Consider the following 12,984-nt stretch of genomic DNA (forward strand, 5'->3'; position numbering starts at 1 on the left):
CACAGTGGATCACATGGAAGCGCGGGAAAATTTCTTTCGGCTTTATAAATACATTCAGTGTTGCTTCGGTGCGCCCCCTCTTAAGAGGAGGGCGATCAGACAGTTTAGGAAATGAAGAAGAGGCCATAAAGTATATATAAATTCGGCAGCCATGCCAGCCGCCCACCATCAAGCCCCACATGGGGACGTGGCAGCACAAGGCATGCCAGCGCCAGCTGTACAAAGCCACTATAACCCAATAATATGTGACCATGAGAGGGCACATTCACAAGGTTAACCCTTGCCGCCTGGAAGATGGAAGTAAACAGAAGTGAGGAGATGACAGAAAAGATTGGAAGAGAGAAAAGACGAAGATCAGGAGGGAGAGATAGACAGAAAAAGGCGACTGCTGATTTCCCCTGGGTGGGTCAGCTCAGGGGCGCCCTCTACGTGAAGCCGGGGCCAAAGGGGTGTGTTGCCTCTGCCGGGGGACCTTAAACGTCCAATCACCCAGCGTCGGCTCAACCCCCAGGATCCCCTTTTCGCCGGACACGGCAAGGCGATGCACGGCTAGGCATGGGAGGGAGTCAAAACTCCCCCGTTAGCTCGGGTCGGTGGTGTCGCTACACACCAAACGCCTGCTTACGCAGATGCCCCAGCGGGGCAGAAGGTTGAAACACATCGCTGTAAAGGGGTAGTGCACCTAAATTTGTACCTTTGGTGCAATAGTCTTTTATAGCCCTAAAAAAGCATGGTAGACGCACCATGGCTCTAGTATTCTCACTAAATATTTTATTATCACTCTCTTTTTGCGGGAATTACTGGGTTTTGGTTACTGGGCGTTGAGCTGGGCAGTGACGCACAATTAAAGTGGCTTTGTCACGAGACCCCACAAGGCTGCGATGCATGTCGTTTTCTGTAAGGTCTGCTTTCGCAAACACCATGCGGTGTGCCACATGAGCACCAGCAAAACATAACACAAGCGCCAGCTAAACAAAGTTGTGATGGCTAGCTACAGCCGCCGCGAGCGGTGTAGCAACTGATGCCTTGCCGGTGCGTAAGTTGCGAAGTTCGGGAGGTCCCTCACATCAATCGCCATACAGATCTGGTGTGACGTCACTACAACTTTCGCTGTGCTTACTCTTGAGCTACGTCAGTATTGGGCGCGCTAGCGATCGGTCTCGAACGGGAGAATGAGCATTGAGGTACTCCGTGTAATTGAGATAAAATATATTCGAAACTTTTGCTGTGCCCTACTCTTCATGTGGAGTGTTTTTGCATATAGAGAAAAGGCAGAACAAGTTTTTGCAGCTTCGAAAACTGATGGCATCCCGTATTCAAGCAATGCGAAGTTTTTTTTTGCGTACGTATTCTTGCAGGAGGGGATCACAGAGGTGACCACTTTTTAAAACATCTACATCTAGGATCTAACAAAATATACAGACTTACAAAAAATAAACAACTCCGCTTTTTTTTTGTTCAGCAGTCATCGCTGAGCAAGAAAAACAATAGTAACACCAATAAACACGTTTCCACACAGAATTTAAAAATACTTTTGAACATCAGCTAACCCGCAATTTTGTATGAAGTGTCCACCGGACCTTGGATTCCATGCTTCCGCAAGGGGTAGTTTACCAGTCATTGGTTTTTCTACATTTCTTCCTTTTCAATCCTGAACACGACAACGGAGGGCATTGTCTATGAGGCTTGTGTGGAACGTGCTCGAATTTGTAGATTATTTTAGTGTGTACGCTGCAACTTTCACCCGAGACTTAACACTTCATCAACTACGAAGTATGAATATTTAGAAATACATATATATTGTTTCGTTCCATGTGTTTTGATAGTTATACACCACTAGCTCAAATTTGTGCGCTTGCAAGGTCTTCTCAGAAAAAGGGCAATGAAAAATGGTCATGGTACCAGTGCGTAAATGTCCATAGAAGAGGTCACTGAGAGATTTACTTACACCTGAACAGCAGGCAGGAGGATAAAGAATAAAATACAAAAGTAGCCACTGAGCCTAGAACAGGGGTGACCAATCTCTTCGTTTATGAACTGAAACAGAGGCCGTTGTCCTAGGGTTTTGCTTTAGATATAGATAAAAGGCTGTATAAAGAGAAAGCATGCAGGTACTGAGATCATCATATTTCACATTCACAGTACGCCAGTCTAATATTCATTGGAATTTGTGCGGTTCAGTACTCTACCAACGGGCACACGAGCTAAACGAAAATATTCGTGCATTGTCGTGTACGGGTTCCGAATAAATGTTGGCAGTACTAAGAATGAGAACCACCTGTTTTATTGATATACATGAGTCATACGCAGCGGTTTCATATGGTAATGGTCAGTCTTTGAATTTAAATAGACTGACGAAAATTAGACCAACACCAAAATTAGTGGTAGTGACAAAAAATAGTTTGGTTTTTTTTTTTGAGAAGTACGGTGGCCAGCTGGTAACATTTGGGATATGGTCATTATGCCAATGTGTCGTCATTTATCTTTTCTGATTGCGTTACCAACGCGTTGAGGCGCAGTCTTGTAAAAGAAGCTTTGTTTTTCTAGAATGTTTTTACATGGCAGCCTGCCAATGCAACCCGAGACTTAGTTTCGAACGGCATTCTCGAAACATTTTTCACTACAATGATAGGACAAATCAGTGCCATCCAGGTGCGTATAACGGAAACTGCAACGGATTTACATCAGCCCTCGAGTGCGAGGTGATCTGCATACTACGGCTGGGTTATTTGCGTATACACCCGGAAGAACGCATGCCTCAATGAAGACGAGAAATACGAGGCTGATAAAGAACAACCGGCCTGCAGCAAAGGCGTTAAATCTGTCTAATTCCTCTACAATGATGCAGGGTATACGACCTACAAAAGATAAGTGCGTGCGTTCCGTGGATCTTCGCTGCCGTGGGATTGCTTTCGAATGCCGCTCGCGGCAATGGTGAATGCCGATCACAGCAGCGTAATCGCAAGTGGTGCATAAAAGCAATCAGAGCTACTATCAGAACCGGAAACGCATTGCGTAGTTTCTGTAAGAGCTGACCAATGTGTCTTGAAGGTAGTGCCTCCTTCAACCCTATTTTCAATAGGGGGGGTGCCACGAAGTATTGGCGTTATCCACGTGGAAACGCGTTCCGCGCGTGCTCTAAAGATGGTGAAGCATAACAAGTTATTTTAGGAGCTATCTTCGTGAGTGAGTGAGTGAGCAAACTTTATTTAACCAGCGGATTGAGGCGTGGGCCTAAGCCGCACCAGGGGTGGTGGAGAGACCCTGTCTATCAGCTGCCTCCCGTGCTCGCTGGATGGCCCATATTTGATCTGTCCGATCTTAGCTGATCAGCGCGGCTCTCAACCGCGCCCCAAGCTGTTCTGGAGAGATTGCATTGGCGTCCTGTATCTGTGTGCATTCCCATAACATATGCTCTAGGGTGGAGCGTCTCATTCTACATAGTTTACACGAGTCATCTCGGTATAGTTAGGGGTAGATGCGATTTAGGTGCTTCGGGTTGGGAAATGTTCTACTTTGAAGTCGCCTCCAGTCAACCTCCTGAGATCTGTCTAATGTGCCACTAGGTGGTGGAAATCTGCGCCTCGACTTTTGGTAGAATTGGATAATGTCGCAGAACCTAAACATTCTGTCCCTCTCCCACCACTTATCTCCTCCCAGTACCTTATGTGAAGCTCCATTGCGAGTGCGGTAAGTGAGACCTCGGGCTACGCGGTGAGCCTCCTCGTTGAGGTTGGGATTGAGGGACGCACACGGGGTGTGGGCTGGGAATCATATAATATACCTTTCTTCGAATTCCTCGGATGATATGAGATTTTCCTTGCGGAGAAGTATGTTGGCTGCCTCGGGAGATATTCTTCCTCGTGCATAGTTATGGATTGCCGACTGCAAGTCGCTGATGACATACCTACACATTGGGGAAATTATGGTCTGTGCAATAGCCACCTCTTCCGCGATTTCTGAATTATCCGAGCGTATGGAGCACGCGTTTACGCATTTGCGGTCGGTGTTTATTACTGCCGCAATGTAGGATTTGTTACTAGGGTACTCCGCTGCGTCTACGAACAACGCCTCCTTGTCTCTGCCGCAGGCCTTAAGTAAAGTTCTACCGCGGCTTTTTCTTCTGCCCTGATTAGGTTCGGGGTGCATGTTTTTGGGCAGATTGGGGACCTGCATCTTTTCCCTGATCACCTTTAGAACCGACACTTTACTTCCTTGTTGCATATAATAATTTATCCCCAACTTATCAAAGATACACCGTCCTGTGCGCGCGCTGGCTAGTCTCTCCAACTGGGCCATCTGTGGCGCTTCTATCAGCTCCTCTAAAGTGTTATGTAAGCCCAGTTGAAACAGTTTTAGTTGCTGGTGCTATCTGGAAGGCCCAAAGCTTGTTTGTTCGCCTTTTGTATGAGTGCGTTGATTTTGAGTTTTTCAGCTGTATACCAGTTTAGATATGCCGCTACGTATATAATGTGACTTACGGCGAATGAATAAATAAGCCTGATGACGTTAGCTTCTTTCATGCATTGGTGTTTGTTGGTGACTCTCTTGATTAGGCATATTGCGTTGGTGACTTTGTTTACTAACCTCTTGACGGTTTCACCGTTTGTATCCTTGGACTCGATTATGAGTCCAAGGACTCGGATTTCTTGCACTATATGAATAGTCCTGCCGTTTTTGGTGTTAATTTGGATCTCTTCGTAAGCACGGTCCCAGTTGTATCCCTTGGGTGGTCTGCCTTTAAGCGTGGGGCGATAGAGGAGGAGTTCGGATTTATCTGGCGAGCACTCGAGGCCAGTACCTTCAAGATACTCCTCAATAGTGGTGAATCCATCCTGTAGTCTCTGCTTTATCTCTCCGTCACTACCTTCACACGCCCAGATGGTGATATCATCTGCATATATAGAATGATGTATTCCGTATATTGAGTTCAGCCGCGCCAGGAGTCCTATCATTATGAGACTAAACGGCATTGGTGATATGACCGAACCCTGTGGGGTACCAGCACTGCCCATAAGCCTTTCCTCAGATCTCAGTTCTCCCATTACGATGGATGCCGTTCTGTCTGTTAGGAAGTCCTTGGCATAGGTATACGTTCTCGATCCTAAGCTTAATTGACAGATCTGATGTAAGATTGCCATATGCGGGGCTTTGTCGAATGCTTTTTAAGGTCTAATCCTAAGATCACCCAGGTAGCTCTTGTTTTGTTGTATAGAATCTGCTGCTTAATTTGCAGCATGGCGTCTTGCGTGGAGAGCCGTGTGCGAAACCCCAACATAGAATCTGGGTAGATTTCGTTCTCCTCAAGATAAGTGTTGATTCTGTCTAGAAAAGCGTGTTACATCAGCTTCCCAGCACAAGACGTTAGTGATATGGGGCGTAAATTCGATAGATTGGGGGGTTTCGCGGGTTTGGGGATGAGGATTACTTTAGCTTTTTTCCACTGTTTTGGTATAGTGCCCTCGGTCCAGCACTCGTTAATATATTGCGTGATGTTCTCTATGGCTTGGTCGTCAAGGTTGCGTAGTGTTCTGTTAGTGATCCCGTCTGGTCCCGGTGCAGATTTGGTGTTTAACTTCTGTAGCGCAGCCCTCATTTCAGCCACAGTAAACTCCTAATCTAAGAGCTCGGTCGGGTCTCCGGAATATGGTCCGTGCTCTATGACAGGCATGGCGGGAATGTACGTGTTGCTAGCCTCAGCGATAAAGTCCTCCTCGCTGCAATTATAACGGTGCACCAGTTTACACAAAGTTTGCTTGTGTGCTGATTTGACGTTATCTGCGTCTAGCAGGTGTTTGAGCATGAGCTATGTCTGACCAGCATTCATTTGGCCATCGAGACTATTACAAACTTGGTCCCATTGCTGTTTGCTTAGCTGCTTACAATGTTCTTCGATTTGTTTGTTCAGCTTGGCTATGCGCTTGCGCAACGGCCTGTTGTGCCTCTGTCCCCGCCATCTATTCTGCAGTGATTGCATGGCCTTCCACATGTGTGCGAGACGGCTATAAATCTGCTGTAGGGGTGGACTTGAAGTGATACTTCGCGTTGCCTCGCTGACGTCGTTATTGACATCTTTGATCCAATCTTCAATATTGCTGATAGGGTCTTGTTTTTTCGCGTTTATGACTTTCCGAAACGTATCCCAGTCAGTCCATCTAATTTGTCTCTGAATTTTTGCGGCAGCCATGGTTTCTATCCTGATTTTTAGCATTCAGTGATCACTCCCCAGATCATCGATTGTGTTTTTCCATTTAGCGGTCCCCACGTTACGAACTAACGTTGAGTCGGGAGTGGTGTCTCTTGCAAGCCCAGTTCCAATAGGCGTTGGGGAGTCGGGGTCAGTGATGAGAGTTCAGCCTTTTTCTTGAATATCCTGCTATCCATAGCGTTTTTCCTTTGGCTCTTGTGTATTCGTATCTCCAAGCACTGTGTGGAGCATTAAAGTCTCCACCTATGACGAGTGAATTGGTTCCCGCTATATCTATGGCCTTCTTAAAGAGTAAAAGGAAGCGTTGTCGTATGCGTGTGGAATTGCTGTACAAATTCAGAATAAATATGCTCGGAGATTTTTTTCTTGTAGGGGCAAGTTGTACGAATATATGCTCAATTTCTGTGATGTGGGTATCGTGGCAGATTGCTACGAGTCCATTCCTTACTAGAGTGGTTAGTGTTCTAATATCCCCTGTTGGGGGCGGATCGCCTGATATCCCGGTAGCTTAGCTAAACCATGCGTTTTCTACAAAATTAGAACATCCGGTTTGATCCTGTCTCTAAGGTGTTTTTGCAGAACTGCTCTCTTCCCCTCATAGCTCCTGCAATGCCACTGCCAATTAAGTCCCCTTTTCTGGGCTTCACTATTTTGAGTTGGCTATCGAAGAGGGAGGAGGGTTAAGAGAGGCAGGCCGAATGAAATTAGATGATATAGCCGCTGATGTGGTGCCCTGAGATAAGTGTGAATTGCCTTCAGGGCTCATCGAAAGGTTGGTAGCTGGAAGTACCGGAGGTGTCCTAGGGTTGAGATTGGCTACGTTAGCTTCGAGTTTATCTAGTCTATTGATGATCATGGATATTGCAAGCGAGATGTTGTTTGTTGCCTCTGCCTGTTCCTTAACTGCTTTCAGTATTTCGGACAATGTTTGATTATTGTTCGAGGTTCGCGCCGTAGTTTTGTCATTAGACATCTGAGCTTTTCTTTGAAGAGGTGGCGGGGTACTGTCCTCGTCCATTCGGTTATCTGGCATTTTTTCGAGGCGCTCTTGGGCCGCGGAACATATTTGACTAGAAGTTATATTTCTGCAGTTTTTAAGACTTTGAATTTCCCGAGTAAGTTGTGATCTCAATTCTCTAAGCTGAGCGTTTTCTTTTTTCAGCTCCGCTATATCACTGACATTATGCGCAGTCTCCTTCGAAGGCTCAGGGCGCGTCCCTTTAGCCACGTCTGACCAGCTCACCGTGAATGCCGGGTTCCCTTGATGGCCATTGCCACCCTTTGGCTTAGACTGGGATCTGGAACGGGATGTAGTGCACGTCCTCAGTCCCGGAGACTGGGCGGTGGGGCCGCGGAGCGTTGCGCAGGACCAGGACCTTGATCTGGACTCAGGCGTTGACCTCGTCCGGAATTTGGATCTCCCGCGTTCGGTTGGCTTGGTGGTAGGGGGTAGTTCTCCTCGTGCGTCTCTTGAAGTTGTCGGAACCACTGGCGTTGTTTTACGATGTAGGGTGTCTTGAACTTGGCCTTGCAGAGTTTGTCAGCAGTGGAATGATCCTGCCGCACAGCTGACATCGTGGCTGACAGTGGTGGTCCTCGCTCGGATCAGGCATTCCACAACCCGCACATAGCTTGCCGTTTTGCCTCCAACACACGTCACTCTTGTGTCCAAGTCTGTTGCATTGTTTGCAAAAGTCAACTTGTTTCCTGTATAGTGAACAGCGTGCGAGCACTCCTCTGTACATAACGTGCGTCGGGACTCTGCTGCCGTCGAAAAGGACTATCACTGTCGTGGTGTTGCCAAGACGTTTGGCTGCGATTGCCGTAGGATTTCGGGCTGTAATAATGGCTGCGGTGATGTCCCGTGGGGTTTCGTTCAAAGGAACTCCTTTGATTACACCTTTGGGAGTGAGTTCCGGGGCCGTCTTGTATGCTACCACTGCATACAACTTGTCGTTGGCTTTGATGTGCTGATGCCTTGGTACTTGTCTGCATGGTCTTGGTTTGGGGTGCTAATGACCAAGATGTTCTGAAAATTATTCGGACAAATCGTGTCCATCTCTCTTTCTTCATAAAAGATCTCGGCCGCTTCATACACAGCTTTGTCTAGCTCTGTTAAGTTGAGCTTGAATAGCTGCAGTCCTCCTCTTGGCCTTATAACTATCTTAAAGTCGCCTGTCGGCAGTCTTGGCATTTTGCTGGCTGTGGTTGTCCGGGATATCAGATTTGCACCGCGCGTCCTAGGCGTTCGGGTAGGGCTAAGGCTACCACGGCGTTCCTGGCTACCTTTCTTCGCACGTTTTCTGTTTCAAACTTCTGTCCACCCGTTGCCTGTGTCATCTTCCCGTTGGGTGGCGTCTTCATTCTGCTGCAATACCTTCATTATTGATGATTACGGCCTGTATGGCGCACAGAGGCCGGGCTGTCGTGAGGCCGCCCCAGTCGACGCGGAGCGCCGGTCGTAGGAATAGTAGACGCTGCTTGGGGGGGGCTGGTTTCGGTCGTAAAATCTCGTAAACCCCCCTTAGAATATGGTCTTTTTGGATTCTCGGTGACGAGAAGAATCAGATGGTACATAAATTCGAGCGGTGCCTGGCTGTATTCACTGCGAAATCTTTCTATGAGAACGGAGCCGATGTGAAGAGCCATGCCACAGTCCGAGCTATCTTCATGTACTTGAAATTATTCATACCCAGCGAGACGCCATATGTCTTCTTGAAATGCCTTTGTCAAAAGGCAGCTTATGTAATCAGACGTTTGCTGGCGATGCAAGAATGTACTTATGTTCAGTACACTAGACACCAGGATGCAATTAGCACATATTGCGCTCAACTTAATGAGAAAAATAAAACAAAAAGAGGCTGAAAATGACAAATCTTGAAGCCCATTCAAACAAAATTGAAACTCCATCATGCTGGGAAGCTAACGCCATCTTTGACTGAACATTTCAGAGCGCTCTGGAGTGCTCTCCTGAGAGAGAATAAGAGAGAGATTAAGAAAAATAAAAGACGCAACATCTTTCTCTCTCTCAAGAGAGCACTCTAGAGCGCCCCAAAACGTTCAGCCAAAGATGTCATAACAAGATGAGGAAGCACAAGAAGGGAGTGGCATTTGCCGAGGTTGACTATAGTGGGCGATAAGCGCTCCCTCCTTTAAGTTATTTTCCCCCTTTGTGGAGCCTAACACTAGGCGTGACAGCTAGCCATGAGAAACTTTTTCTTGGGTTAAGATGAACTAATGAGCTTGTTTTGGTGTCTCAAGAGTGACCTGTCCTTTCAAAGATGCCTGCGTGTACAGTGGCGATTTATTTATTTTATTTATTTATTTTTATTTATTCGAGTACCTACAGCGCCCTATTTGGGCATTACAGTAGGGGGGAGGAGACATAAAACTTGAAATTGATACAGGGTATGAATACCGATAACAAAACAGGTAAGCATGCTCAGCTTATACAGTGTGTACACATTCTCGGGAACACGAGGCAATCAAGGAAAAGTAAAACACAAACAGAAATGCAGACAGAAATTGGCATCTTTCATTTCAACAAAAATTGTGACAGAGCATTTTGAAATGAGGGTGGCGGGGTGGATACAATATATTCTGGTAGGTTGTTCCATTCGTGTGTGGTTTTCGGGAAGAAGGAGTTTTTGTAAGTATTTATGCGACATCGGTATTCGCGAACTTTGCGGGAGTGATCTAGGCGAGAGGATACATAAGTGGGATCTTTAATGTACACGTCTTTATTTAAACCAGTGCTACCAATATAAATATTATGAAATAGATTTAATCTTAAGAATTTGCGCCTGTCCTGCAGGAGAGGCCAACCCAAATGTTTACGAATGCACGAAGAGCGGTTAGTGAAATCATAGTTACCAGACACAAAACGCGCTGCTCGTTTCTGAACCCTTTCTAGCGTATTAGTACATATTTTAGTGTCTGGATCCCAAGCCACACAACCGTACTCTAAAATTGAGCGAACGTTAGAAAGATAGAGCATTTCCTTTAGTTTAGGTGGGGCCTGTTTAAAGTTACGCTTCAGGAAGTTCAATACACGGCTCGCTTTAGCACCGACGTATTCAATGTGGTCGTTCCAGGATAGGTTGCTCGTAAAGAAAACGCCTAGGTACTTATATTTAGACACAACTTCCAAACGATTGTCTCCAAGAAAGTAATTCGTATTTAGAATGTTCTTTTTTGTTTGTGAAGCGAACGGTATTACATTTTGAAAAGTTAAGTGTCATGTTCCATGTGGTGCACCATGATAACACAGCATTTGGATCACTTTGTAGTTGAGCAGAATCTTGAGCAGACGTGACGTCACGATATATGCAGCAGTCATCTGCATACATGCGCATGCGGCTGGATACTTGTTGGGTTATATCATTTACAAATATCAAAAAAAGAAGGGGTCCCAGAACAGATCCCTGGGGGACCCCTGATAAGACATCGACTTAAGATGAATTCACTCCCTCGAGAACAACCCGCTGTTTTCTACCAACAAGATACGCTTCAAGCCACTTCAACAAAGAGGGAGGGATATTTAGAGCAGACAGTTCAAGTAATAATAAATTGTGTGATACAGAATCAAAGGCTTTTTAAAAATCTAAAAATACACAGTCCACTTGGCATCCATTGTCGATCGAGGCAGCTATATCATGACTAAATTCAATTAGTTGAGTATCGCAGGACAACCCTTTTCTGAAACCGTGTTGCGTAGTGCAGAAAAAGTTATTATCTTGAAGATGGGAGATTAAATTGGTATAGATAATGTGTTCCATCAATTTACATATTACACAAGTTAGCAAGATCGGTCTGTAATTTTTTGTTCGCGTTTTGTCTCCAGCTTTGAAGATAGGGGCAACGTTGGCACTTTTCCAGTCGTCAGGTAAACAGCCAAGCGCCATTAATTTTTCGAAGAGCAAGACTAGAAATGGTACAAGTGAGGCAGCACAGTTTTTTAAAACATAATTAGGAATGGCATCAGGACCAGGTGCCGCATTTACCTTAATTTTTTGTAGCAGAGCTAAGACTCCACGTTCAGTAAAACATATTTCAGTCATTTCTGAATTTTTTCTGACTAACTGAGGGCCGCTGGGTAGGCAAACTGATTGGGTAAAAACAGACTGAAAATAATGGAATTATAAGGAATGAATAATGGAATGAAATAAGACAATGGAAGAGATTTGGCGGAAATGTCAAACGTATTTTTTATAACCATCATGTCATACTGCAGGCATATTGCCGTCACGGTCGTCACTGTGGGGGGTAAGATTACGCAGCGGGTATGCGCAACAAGGCTTATTAATACCAGTCAAATCGTTTTTATGCACTTGCATGACTCATCAAGTGCATCACTCAAAAGAACGGCTACACGTGTCTTTATAATGTAGCACGCCAAACATCTTTCTCAATATCTTTGATGTACACGAATTACTGATCCCGTAATTAGTTCTGTCTTCATTGATTTGAGACCTAGAAATGGATACTGATGCATGCAAAATTCGAGTTATGCTTAGTGCACTAGTCTTCGAGCCATTTAGGAGTGCGTTTACTATTCTGCATTTCTTAGGTTTAACTTATTATATACATTACATTAGATTGGTGCAATGGGTTTCCATAATTAGGTGTATATATGCACGTGTGTGTGTGTGCGCGTGTGCGTTCATGGGTGCGTGTGCGTTCATGCGTGTGTGTGATTCCACGTAGTACGTTTGACAACATGATATGAGTTGATTGAGTGTGCATGCCTGGTACAGATTTTTTTTGAAATTTTTCAGAGGCGGCTCTCTGGCGCTCCGATTGTTCAGAACAATGACAATGATGAGTAGTGCACAAGTTTGCCCATTCTTGTGCACTACTGCTTTGCACACTTGTGGTTCTGTTTTGTTTATTGCTGTGCTTTAGTTTTGCTTCGAATAAAACAAGGGAGTATTTTGAACTTTGTGACCACATTTTATTTGATGAGCTTATAAGGTTAAGGTAGTGAAGTGCAACTGCTGAGCATTGGCTGGTTGTTCTCTTGTGACAGAACAGCTCCAAGCCACGCGAAGCCAAATGAGGCCGGAATTATTAAGATTAGACAAATTTGCGTGCTACCTATCATTGCCATGCTCGCTGAATCAGGTTGCGTGGCACACACTAGCAGGCCAGAGTTCCATCTAGTGTATTATAGAAAATCCTGCGGTGGCTGTTGCTCTGCTGCAATAAAATCAATTCAAAGTAGATTTTTTACGATCTTTACGGTCGTCATGACAAAGCCCCTCCAGCAGTACGATGCACTTGAGCTGCTTGAATATGCAAGTTTTGCCGAGCCACGAGAAGATAGTTGTACCCTATTTATTTTATCTCTGTGACAAGAACGCCACAAAAACTCCATGAACGCATCTTCAGCTATGTCTACGGCACGTTATTATGCATCTTCGACCGATTGTTTTGGAGCGCTCTCTCAAGCGCCATTGTGTTCGGCTATAGTTTAAAGGGAGCGTGCGCTTCGCGTTTGGATGGTTCTTCTCGATCGTTCTCCTATGTCATCGAGCACTCTGAGCTGCTCCGAGCCCATTCGACGAAGCAGTGCGAGTGCTTCCGGTCAGGTGGTCAAGCAGTTTGGTGGTCAGGGTGGCATCACATCATATCGTCACGTCATGTGGGATCTGTGCACTTTTGTCAACATCTCAAGTGGAACCTGTTCAAGCGCTGACCTGATGCCGTCTTCTTCGTCAGCCTATCCAGTGAGCAGCGGCGCAAGCTAGCTACGACGACAATGACGACGTATACCA

This window comes from Rhipicephalus microplus, chromosome 6 (assembly GCF_043290135.1).
Source record: "Rhipicephalus microplus isolate Deutch F79 chromosome 6, USDA_Rmic, whole genome shotgun sequence".
Classification (NCBI taxonomy): domain Eukaryota; kingdom Metazoa; phylum Arthropoda; class Arachnida; order Ixodida; family Ixodidae; genus Rhipicephalus; species Rhipicephalus microplus.